The 12,034-nt window shown below is 47.6% G+C and overlaps 1 protein-coding gene across 18 annotated transcripts in view; it reads left to right on the forward strand.

Moving 5' to 3' along the window:
• Positions 1–12,034, forward strand: part of MBNL3 (muscleblind like splicing regulator 3) — an 84,678-nt gene that overhangs the window by 34,380 nt on the left and 38,264 nt on the right. Inside the window, exon 1 of one of the 18 annotated variants that reach the window (XM_052672817.1) lies at positions 1,352–1,370. The exons of 16 other annotated variants lie outside the window; for them this stretch is intronic. The gene's annotated coding sequence lies outside the window, so the exon portion shown is untranslated. Of the gene's footprint in view, positions 1–1,351; positions 1,371–10,037; positions 10,140–12,034 lie in introns of those variants that run through there. One more of the 18 variants, XM_052672816.1, reaches the window with a different exon arrangement.

Genomic DNA, 12,034 nt, shown 5'->3' on the forward strand with positions numbered 1-12,034 from the left:
TTCACTTGCAGAGCGTTGGGATAGAGAACAGCTGATGGCCTTGTTCTGAAACATCCTCATTGCTTTTCTAGAGGGGACACCTTGCCTACTGCAAGCTGCTCACTGCTGGGTGGTGTGCAGTCTGTTGGGTTTCACTGAGGATCATTTGTTTAAGAAAGCAGAAGTAGGAAATAACATTTGAGCAAAGGAGAAGACTCTACTGTCATCACTGTAAACCGAGATGGCTGTAGTGTTCATTCCCCAGCTTTTGTTCTGGGCTTGGCACATCCCATCCCATGGGTAGCTGATGCCTTTTGCAGGGGTCAGGACACGGCTCGCTGGCACGTGGCACTGCTCACAAAGGCTCTCATGGCCCTGCGGTGGGCTGTCTGCAAGCACTCATCAACTCATTAACCTTTCCTTTCAGGCGGGATCAGGCAGCCGCAGCATGAGATGTCTGAGTCCTGATTCACTAGCCAGCAAATCCTTCATTGGCTTCTCCAGTTTGTAAAGATGTCAGAGAAGGAGAACCACCAAACTTTCTTCAGAAGAAGCACGGGTTAACGAGCAATAAGTGGAGAGAAGGAACGTTAGTAGAATGTGAAGCATTATGTAAAAATACGTAGGCGATGGGTGCCAGGTGCTCAAAGAGCCTCTCGCTCATACTGCTCACATTTTGCACAGTGGCCTTGTGGTTAAAAAGCACAAGCCCAGCCTTCTGGGGTCTTTTTGTTTTAACCCGCTTGGAGTGTGGGTGCTCTCACGTGCAGAGGAATTTGGAAGAGCACCTTGAGAGACAAAAGGGCAGCGCGGCAGAAACTTCAGGGTAATGGATTTTGACTTTAGGAGATAACTTGTTAAGCACGTCATGAAGCTGCTATGTGTTTCATAGCATTTCTGCATAGAATCATCTGTTAACAGGCAGAAAACCAGTAGTTAAATGTACAAGTTGTACTCGATGGTATGTTTTCTAAAAGTTATCATTATCTGGTAATAGTTATCCAGCTCGCATGGCATCCTGAAAGCTGGCTGTGCTCACGTTTGGCACTGCTGTACCCGAGGCTGTTGTGCAGTTGTCATGCTAATTTGTACTTGTTTTGTGCTGACTTCACTGGAACTACATCTGATTGTTACTGATTTGCAATCAAATCTCTTTTTTTTTTTTTCAAACTGCAAACTAGGAAACAACTGAAAACACCCACTAAACTTAGCATATGGTTACGCTCTTGCAGAGGAAGAAGAAAGAAAAGAAAGCCATAGAGATATTTATGGAGAGACCCTGGCTGTATCTCTGCTCAGTGTAATGGAAAGGCAGATAACGCAGATGAGCCAAGTCACCTTTGAGAGAAACCTTTACTTCCCATCAGTTTAAGTCATTTACCTGCGTAGTGGTAAGTGACTTAAAGCATTTGATGGCAAGGAATAGATTTGCAGCAGCGTGTTGTTGACATTCATTGTCTTGTCTGGATGCTTGCATGTCTTGTGGCATATTTTAGATGCTTTTTTTTAAGCTACTGAGTGCAGTAGCTGAAAGTGGTTGGGGGAATGGTTGTTTAGACTGCACTGTATTTGTAAGAGCTGTTCTTAATGTGTCTCTTAAAGCAGTCACTTCTACTTGAAGGACTCTGTTTCTGACAGAGGAACATGACTGATGTGTGTTGTGGAACCACGCTGTGATGGCTGGAAGGCTGCGGTCCTGAGCTGTGCCCTTGCCTCAGGGTTACTGCCTCTGCGTGGAGGCTAGGAGGAGAGCAGTGTCCCTTAGGGGCTGAATTTGAGCTTGGGATCTGAGCAGGTCTGAGTGGGGCAGCCCTGGTTTTGTAGAAATGTTCTAAAAGATCACATTGGAAAGCAAATCAGTGGCCACAAACTTGTCCAGAAACCATGCAGCTTTCTGAGGGGAGACAGGCCAAGCAGATTCAGCAGTGAGATCTCCCTGCCAAGCTCTCCTCTCCTTGTCCAGCAGCCCTGGCAATGCAGAGCTTGTGTGCTTGTCTGCAGTTTGGATTGCCCTGCTTGTGTCCCCATGGTGTGAGCAGACCGCCATCCCAAAAGGCAAATCTAACAGCATTTACATTATTAATATCAGCCAAGAGTAACCTTGGTTTTCTGGTTGGGAAGATGATGGTAAAGTGCTGACAGCTGCTCAGTTGCCTAAAAAAGCAGGAGAGAAATGCTTTTGGGATGTGATTCTAAACCCTTCTGAGTTAACTGCGTCCACTTAAGGAGATACATTTTGAAACCTTTTATGGGCATATTGCAATGTTGCACGGGCCGAGGCATGCCAGCTCCTGCTCCCAGGGCTTGCTTCCCCTTTTCAAGGGCAAAGCCCTCTGGACTGAGGTTCCAGTTCTGTGAAATAGCAAGTCTGGCTAGAAGCTCTGTAGAATGAATGTGGAAAGCAAAGGACTTGTGCTGAAGTGTGAGCTGTTAGTCAGGTTTTGGGAGAGGGAATTGGTCGTCCCTGCCTTTCTCCAGGAGGAAGAGCTGTCTGCAGTTCCGTCTGTCACCTCTGGCTTTCCAGTTGGGGAGAGCTGCTCTCCTCACACATGCTCAACACACGCACCTGGAGCTCATGGTACTGCCAAGTCTGCTTGGATGTGCAGGTACAAGCTCGGTGCCTGTGACCCAGTGCAAATGCAATGCTGTGCTCTGCAAGCCCCAGGGGTTTCCTGTGCCCCAGAAGCCTGGCTGGCAAGCTCTGGCAGCTCTAAAGCTTATTACTCTTGTGTGGCTGTGAGTCAGAGCCGGGAGTTGGCCAAGGGAGTACGGTGGGGTGTGTTGGTATGGTGAGCTCTGACATCTCTATGTGTTCTGTGCTGCAAACTGTGGCACTGCCAGATCCACATGGGGCCTTACCCAGAACTCAAGCTTTGCTTCTTCCAGCCCTGATCCATACCACTGACACGGGGATCGCAGTAAAGGCCCCAAGCCTGCGAGTTCCTGTCCCCATAGAGAGGCAGGAGCCTCGTCAGCATGGAGACACGCTGGAGCACTGTCTCCTCCCTCCTTGCTGCATCAGCAAAGCTGCCTCGCCACCTCTCTCGCTCTTGATTGCATTAACCTGGTGAGGTTGGCTGGGGAGAAGAGGATGGAAGGTTCTTCAAGGAGAATGACTCCATGAGCTTGCACAGAGTCACTGATTTCTTCAGTAGCGTAGCATCAGCTTGGTGTAATCCCTTTGCTGAGAACGGCGTTCTGCTGCTCGGTTCACCCATCTGAAAGGGTGCAGTAATGTGCATTTATGTAATTGAGCCGTTTGGAAGATATGAAACAAATATAAACAAGATGTGCCAGGTTTTCTGGAGAGCCCATCGTCTGACATCTCCCACAGAATATTTAAATAAGCGGTTAGGTTTCCAAGTGAGGAGCTGAGCTCTTTGAAAATCTGCCCCTATAAATATTGTTATGCTGGCATTAAAATAAATGCTTTGAGACATTTGGATGAATGTTTCTCCACGCAAGCAGTCTTACGTTTATTAATGTTGTTTATTGCTGTTCATAAAACAGTGAGACCAGGCAGTGACCTTTTCCTGTCCCCTTCAGTCTCTCCTACAATCTCTAAGGACGATCTTCCGGTCAGAGGAAAAGCCAGGGATTTGGAAAACCAGCATTGAGGCTGCTTTAAAGTGTCACAGTGCCAGTCTGTGCCTAATAGCACTTCTTGTGCCCTTGGGAGCAATGCAAAGAAAAAAAGACTTTGAAGACTGACTGAAGCTGAGCGACTGTAGTAACTAGATTCTGTATCTTAGGCAGATGTCCGAACTGAGGAAGCTTGTCAAAACCTGGCTCCTTCTGAATGAATAGCTATCAAACATGGATAATTCTTCTGCAAACAAACCTGGCTGTTGTGAAAGCCGCCTCTCTTTTGATAGAAGGCAAAAACTATAGCTAATATGCTCATGTGGTAAAACTTTGTTACTATCCACACAGAAGAGAGTACATGGCAATAGGAATGATGAATTGTGCTCTCAAAAGCCTTAACGCTTGTCATCTGGCTCAGAACATTGCTCGGTGTTTGGCTCATGTTGGGTTTTGGTGTCCCCTCATCACCAGAAGAGCTTAAGGCTGTGATTCTGGGCTGGTGAGTTTTAACCTCTGCCTGCATCTTTACTCCTGCCTGGAGCTGGCACCGTGGCATGTCTGCGCTGGTCCCTGCAGTGTGCTTGAGCTCTGAGCTGGAAAGCTGTGATTTAGAGGTGCCTTTCTGCAACATTTAGCTTAAAGCCGTGGGGAAGGTGTGCTCTTGAGGGGGAAAATTGGCTTACTGAAAAGTGAGTGTACTCAAACCAAGCACGCTTGCAATTCCTGAAGTTTGTAGTGAAATGTTACAGCAGATGGTCTGCTTACAATGCGGGATATTATTAGAACCATGATCAGTGCTAATAAGGTCATTGGCAGTGTGGGAGGAGATCGGTGCCTGACCTTGTTTGAGAGGTGGCAGTCTGTGTGCTAGGGGAGAAGCTTTTCTCTTGCAGTAGTGGAATGTGTATGTTTAAAAAAAGGCTACTTCTGCACGTGTTCATATGTCTGCACAGCAGAGAGAAGCACCCAGCGCCCAGCCTGCCACATCTGCAGGGAGGCTGTTGACCCCAGTGCTAAATCCACAGTGCACCGCTGAGTGGTGGAGAGCAAATTCTGCTTGCAGTACCAATCCCAAGATTGGGAATACAGGACCAGGTTAGCTAGCCCTACAGGAAGGCTGTAATACCAGAGGCATTGCCAAGTTGTTTGGTGACCCATTAGTGATGTTCACTGGGTTTTGTCAGGCAGGAATGTGATGATCATCTGGGTTGCATTAGTGATGTCCACACCTCTGCCCATCAGTACCTACACCTGGCTGCAGTGGAGGGTTTGTGCCATTAGACCAGATGGTGATGCTTTAACTTTGTCTGCTTTCTCCTGCTTTAAATGAGAAAGCAGCTCTCTGTGATCTGCATGGCCCAGCTGTATTGAGGAGCATTAGGGAAAGTATGTGGAGAACTGCTTTCATTGGGAGGAGATAGATGGCCAGGGCAATGTGGCCACAGGAAGCTGCAGCCAGTCTGCCTGGGTGCACGGCCTTGAGACCTTCATTCCAGACATTATCCTTAGGGCTGGTGCTGGGAACGATCACACGGAGATTAAGCCCTTAAAGAGCCCCTGCTGCAGCTGAGCAGAGCTTGAAAACAAAACCCCGGGATGTAATCCTGACTGCGCTGCCCAATACTGCTGACCAGCATCTTCCTCCTGCTGTCTGTTTCTGCAGGATCAGAGTATCCTGCAGGATCAGAGTTTTGTTTTTATAATTCAGTTCCACCTGATCCTGTGTGGTCCTGGCTTCCCTTCCCTGTGGCACTGCGGGTACCCAGTGCCGACAGGGCTGACGAAGTCTGGCAGGATGAAGCAGAAGCCTTGCTGGGTTGGACATCTTTGGATGTGGTGTTACTTCTTCCCGAGGCAGGTGTGAAAAATGCACCTGGCACTTTTTGCAGGAGTTCTTCCCAATCTTGCTCCTGTGTCACGAGACCTTCGCAGCCTTGTTCCAAAGGTCTGTTTCTCCATCTACTTTCTGTTCTTTTTCCTCCATCCCTCTGGACTTGTTGGTCCCCAAGCCCTCCATGTCTACAGGGCGTGGTTTTATCAGTAGGGACTGGACAAAGCAGCCTGATAAGTCTCTTCTGCCTCTCTCTTTCTGTTGCATCTGTGGTTGCTTCTGTTTCTCAGAGCATTCGGTACACTTGGAGATAAGCAGCAATCATTATGGTTAGCTCCCTGCAGACCTCGGTTCCCTGCTCTGTCAGTCGCGTTGCCTGTAAGGTCCCTGTAGCACTCAGTGTGGGAGCTGGAGCAAGGCGAGCAGGCGGTGTGACTCAGAGGTGCTTGGAGCCAGGGAGTTGTCAGGGCTGATGGAAGGAGAACAGGGATGGCTGAAGTGTGCTGGGAGGGAGGGTGGTGGGGGCTGCTTCAGGGAGGAGGAGCAGCCCCTCGGGGCTCCCACGCGTCCCAGTGGGATTGGGAAGGTCGGGTATGGGCATGCCAGCGGGGCCAGAATGAGCTGGTGAAGGGAGGAAATGATCCCACAGCACCAGCACTGCTTCACCACCAGTTCCCTGTCACGTTGCTGTCACCGGAGCCCACTCAAACGGCTTGTGAGAGCTCAGGGAAAAAGTGCCTTGGGGGCTGAGAGGCATATAGGGATGGGGTTGCTTTCAGCTGGTGATGCAGAGATGGGAAGAGAAACCTGTCTGCTGTGGAGAGGCAGGAGCTCAGGAAGTACTGCTCTGCAGCAGTTCAGCAAGGAGGAGCTCAGCTGGAGACAGGCAGATTGTGCCTGAGTTAGCAAGTCTTTGAGGGGTAAGGAAAGTGCAGAAGTGGTCTCCTGCAGAGCCTGTGTGTGTAACCCGCAGGCTGAATTCAATTGCTTGTATAGAAAATGCAGTCGAATTGGTCCCCCTGCACGATCAGAACTGGATGCTTTCCCCCCACGCTCTCACAGCCTTGTGGTTGTGGAGGATCAGTAATCTGGAGGAGAGGATTTACAAAGAATGGTAGCAAGCAGCTCCATGCTGTACCTTCCTACATGCAGTGAGACGTGGAGAAGGGGGCTCTTCACGTGGCAGAGCTGCGGGGCGATGAAGGCTTCCCCCAGCCGCATAGATTTTGGTTTTCATCAAGTTTTATGTATTTAGAGTGAAAACTTTGGGCATCTTATTCTGTCTCTAGGTAGTGCTTGGAGCGGGGCCCTGAGCTGTGCCATCACTGCATGTACTCCTAATGCCAAAGCACCCTGCTGTGGCCCTGTGTGATGGAGCACAGATTGAGTTAAGGGGATTTTCATTGCTTTGTTTCTTTGTGTGATAATGTAAAATCTTTAGAGGTACTCACACAGAAGAGAGCTTACATTAGCTAGGATGGAAACACCGATGAAAATGATTTTTGGTGTCTTGATAGTGCTAATTCTGGGAGTATGGTTTTTAAGCATCCTTTTCGAATGTAACATGCCAGGAGCAGCTCAAAGAGAGGGGAAAAGTTTTAGTACTTTTTAAATATTCATTCTTTCAATCAGAGAAGCTTACCCAAGCTTGTATGGGATTTCTGCCTAGGCTCCATCAAAGCCCATCTATCAGTGTAAGGAGCGAGAGTTTTTTCCAGCCGGGTGTTCGCTGACGTAGGCACCGGCTGTGCTGCATTCCAGACTCGCTAATGACACTGGAGCTTCTTTGCAGCTACTCCTCCCACGTGGCCAGAGAAGCTGCAGATGTCCTCAGGAAAGGTCATGCTTCCTTGCAGAAAAATCTCTCCTTGCCAGATCCGGGATGGGCCCATCTTGCTTCAACGCGAATGGATGTTTGCCTCAGAGCTGACTGTCATCCTGGCTGTTCCTGATCAGGGCGGTGAAAGGGCTTTTTCTTGCTGCCCTTTTAAGAAAGGATTGTGCTGTGTCTGAAGGTCTCTCCTGTTGGTGGCAGAAGCAGAATGCATGAGGTCGGGTGTCTGCCAGCGTCATATTGTCAAGATAGCTTTTAAAGGCTGGTTCCTATTAGAAAGCAAATCCTTGCATTCCTCCGTGTCTGCACAAGTCTGAGCATCAGGCAGCCTGCATTGTGTGGGTGACTGGGACAAGGCTAAGCGGCTCAGAGTGGAAACTGAGGGCAAGAGTTTGGAGAGCAGGTCAGTAATATGGAAAGGGCAGAAAAACCCCACAGTACTTTGAGCAGTTTGATTTTAGTGACTGAAGCCTGAATAAGCAGGTGTCCGTGTGTGCTTTCGTTATTTCTACCTCCCTTGGCTTTTCTTAGTATTCTGAACCTAAAGACATGAGTCTTAACAGCTATTAAAAACAAAAACTCCAAATAACAAAGCAAACCAAATGAAAGCCCTGATCTGTTCCTTTCCTGTTGTTCTGCTGGAATGGGCAGACACACGCACATATCTGCAGCATATTTCCCTCTTAGCTGCTCTGTTACTGAGCAGTGTTATTCCAGGCTTGTACCAGTGCCACTCAGAGGAGAATTTAGGTCAGAATTTTTGGCAGGGCAGAAGTTGCATCCTGCAGGAAAAAAGTGGCTGCATCTCCAGAATGAGATTGAATCTCTGTGTCCTGTCCTGCAGCACTCCTTACAGGGTAGGGAATGGAGCTAATTAGCAGCTACGTGGAATTAACCTTTCAGTGCCTGAAATAATGCATTTCGGAGAAACCACCATTTGTTAGTCCCTATTCCTGGCACTGCATGGAAGAAACAAACGTTAGCAGATTTTGCCATCTTTGGGCAGTTCATTCCCAGAGCTGTCCTGGGTCTGTGGGTCTGTGTGCAGTACAGGTGGAGAACAGCTCTGGAGCGGGCTGCTGTTTGCTCTGTGCTGCTGGGAAGGGTCTGTCAGGTGCTCGGTGGGGAAGCAGAGCACAGATCTGCTTTGTCTGAGCAAGGTGGGGAGCACAGATCTGCACAGACCCTCATCAGGCTCCGGGTAACGGGCTGGGGTGGAATGAGAGTCTGCAATTAGGACAGATCATTAAGATGTGGTTTTTTTTTTTCTGGCTGAGGCTGTTCTGATGAATTCATCATAAATTAACAAGTTTTCAGATGTTGGCACTGAATTTGGCATGCTGTCCCTTAAGACTGACTGCCTGGGTGGTGCTTGTGACTAGCGCACGTGTCCTGCACTTAAATGTGTCCCATAGTTTGCAGTGTGCTGCTGCTAAATTCTTTCTTTGCCCACAGAAATGGCCTGGCGTTGTCTTTGGCACTGTGAGCCCTTTGCTCCTAACCTTCATGGGCAAATTGGTGCCTGTGAAAGACCTGTCCTGCTGTTGCTGCAGCCTGCGTGCTCCGCTGCTGCTGTGGGCCCTGCCCTGCACTCTTAGCAAATATTTACCCTGCCTTTACCTTCCTTTCACTTGAGATTTGAGCAGAGATTGGTCATGTACCTGCTTTCTAGTGCGAGGCACTTCTTAAAGAGTGCATCTGAAGGGGTTTCCTTAAGAGAAAAATCCCTTGCGACTGAAATGTGCATACGTTACTGGCTGTAATAAAGAATAAAGAACATGCTAAAAGAACATGCTAGCCAAGGTGAAATATTTGCCTGGGGCAAGGCAGGTTTTATTTTTCATTCTCTTTGTTATTTTTCTTTTTTTTTCCTCCCCTTCCTTCCCTTTCAAGCCTTGCTGCTTCCTGGTTAGGGGAGGGCAGTGCGGTCCGTGCCTGCCCAGCTGAGCAGGTTGGAGGAGCAGTCCTGAAGGTGCATTTTGGCAACAGTGCCTTCAGTCCCGTGCCCAGCAGCAAGTTTGTTACATCAAGGGTGTGGAATCGGAAGTTTGGCATGCTTTTTATTTGTTTGTCTGTTTGCTTTAACCAGAGGCTGTGATACCCAGAAGGGTGACAGCCTTCTGCCGTGTCTATCCGCTCCCCTGCAGCCACCCTAGGCAGCCCCTGGCAGCCCCTCTTCAGCTGAGGCTGAGCCCATCCTGCCGAGCTGTTTTTCCAGGCTGAGGAATCTCCCTGTGAATTGTCAGCCCAGATGGAGTTAATTTTTTTTCATTATTACTTTTTTTCTTTTTTTAAACCAGGAATCTGTTTATGCCCATTAAGCTTTTGCTTGCAGCAACACAAACAGAAATTGAGCTAGTACTCAGATGGTAAGTTTGTTTTCTGCCAAGTTCTTGCAAATAAACTCTTTGTTTTGTTTTTCTTAGTTTCATTTTTTAAATATCTAAAGCACAGGCCTTCTGAGCATCACTTTGCCCTCCAGACAGGAGAAAGCATTGGGCTTTGGCCTTGTGGCTGTCAGTCTCTGTGCTCCTGTGTTTGTCTTTTCCCTTGTGCAAACGCCAGGAGTGAGGCAGCCAGGGGTGGTCACACAGCCCATATTTGTATTCATGAGCACAGTGCTTTAACATTTATTCTCCTGGGCTTTAATGTACTTTGCTTAGTCCTGTCTATGTGTGGTTTGACTGCTTCAATTGTAATATTTAACAGATGCTGTAGGTAAAGGAAGGTCAGAAGCATCAAGTTTCCGTATGACCTTGACGGATTCAATCAGCCAGTGAAAGTTGTAGAATTGGATTATGGGATTTGCAATGAAAAAGTGGTTTAAGGCACAGGAGAAACTACACCTGGTATTTTCAAAAGCTGCCCCGGTTTAGAGGCAATCTGAAGTGACAGAGCAGGAGACAAAAGGTGGGAGACTATTAGAAGGATTTGGGGGTTTGTGTGTGTGTGTGTGGAGAGAGGAGGTTGTTTTTAATGCCCTAGTTGTGTTATCCCAGAGACTGGTATAGCTTCTGTAAGTCAATGGAATGCCATCTTGCAGTAGAATTGATTTCTTTGGTTTTGAATAAACCCCTCACAGAAACATTGGCCTCTAGGAACATTAACACTGCAGGATGTCACCTGCTTTGTGCCCTGAACTAAATGCATGCAGCCATCCTAGGGCTAAACATGCTTCTAAACTTGTTCTCTTTACTGGCTGCTAAGTGCCTTCTTTCATAATTGCTATTGATCAGTTGTTTGGACTGTTCCAGGATAAGGGATGTCTGTAAAAGCTTGTTTTGCCTGGAGAAAGCCCTGTTTGGTACTGTGTTAAAGAAGTGTACTTCATCATGCTTTTAACATTCCTGAACCTGAGCAGAACACCTGGAAGAGGTTAGAATGGGTCAGGTCAGAACGTTGAGCTGATGGTGCTTCTCTGTGTTAGCTTCATTCCAAGTGTGTGGTGGTGCAGATTGCTGCTGCTCACAAAATAGAACCTAATCAAAATGTACTGGCGGATGCATTAAAATAAGAACAGAACAAACTCTTTATTCCTCTTTTGAGGAATGAGCTTATTGTGCAATGCAAATAGTAATCTCTCCGATAAAATTGGTGGTTGTTTTGCTCTTAGGCTCTGCAGTTCATAAAAAATATACTTTGCCAGCACTGTGCTTTCTCAGTATATATTTTTTGGACTTAGTGAGTGCTGTCCATTGCTTGGAGGGAGCAAAAATGTTCCACAAACCAAGAACCATAAAATCAATACACGTTTTTCATTGAGCATAGCAGAGCATGCCATTGGCCCGAATGGGGAGAGCTTGGCAGGAGAACAGAGCTGGAAAGAGTTGTCAAGATGTAAAAATATAATGAAGGAGCTACAGGGCTTTTCCTCAACAAAATAACTTGAAGTTCTTACAAACTCAGAACAGGAGAACAAACAGCTTGGAATGAAAATCCTGCGTGAAAGCAGGACAGCCATGACCTCTTTGTGCTGTCCTGGGGGAATGCAGCAGAACATTGCTGTATTCAGCAATGTGCAAAAGTAAACTTCACTCACAGCAGCTCTCAGCTTTCCTAATAGGCAGGTGAATGGGAGCTCAGCTGGTGCCTGTGGCTGCTTGGGGTCTGACAGAACACAGTGAAGGCATGTCGCTCTGTTTCTAATTAAACTTTTAAACAATTGCCAGGGTGATGGTACCCAGTGAAATACATGGGCTCCATGCTAACAAGCTTGGCTGCATGGAGCTGGCTTTGCCTGTAGAGCTCGCTGGCTCAAAGAAGAGCTTGGTGATAACGCTGAGTACCTGTCAGTGGTTAAGGTGATGCTAAAAAGGGCACGATGATGCAGAAATGTTGCTGTATTTGCTTTTTCCTCTTGTGTACTGCTTTGAGCTGTGTAACAAAAACAAGCTTGACAAACGTTTTGAGGCTGCAGATTTGTTCAGGAGTCCTAGATATTCATGTCTGCATCCCAGCAGAATGCCTCTGCTCTGGAGGAGCCCCAGGTCCAGGTGCCCTGTAGTTTCAAGCACGCTGTTTGAAAGGGCCAGAGTTGCAATAGGATTTGGCCACACCATGCAGCCAATTGCTTGCAGTGTTTTAATTCTAATGTTTGGCTCTTAACGTGATTTTACTCACAAAAAGCTTTGTGCCTCGCTTCAGAAATAAAATGGACTGGTGAAATCGTTTAGCTACCATGCTGTTTCTGCTGCAGGGTGGGAAGTATGTTCCCTGTTGGAGCAAACTGCTGCTATTTGTCACACAGTGCCTGATGATGGAGCCTGCCCAGCTGTACTCTTAAGTGCTCGACCACAGCCCCATCA

This window comes from Tympanuchus pallidicinctus, unplaced genomic scaffold (assembly GCF_026119805.1).
Source record: "Tympanuchus pallidicinctus isolate F22 unplaced genomic scaffold, pur_lepc_1.0 scaffold13, whole genome shotgun sequence".
Classification (NCBI taxonomy): Eukaryota; Metazoa; Chordata; class Aves; order Galliformes; family Phasianidae; genus Tympanuchus; species Tympanuchus pallidicinctus.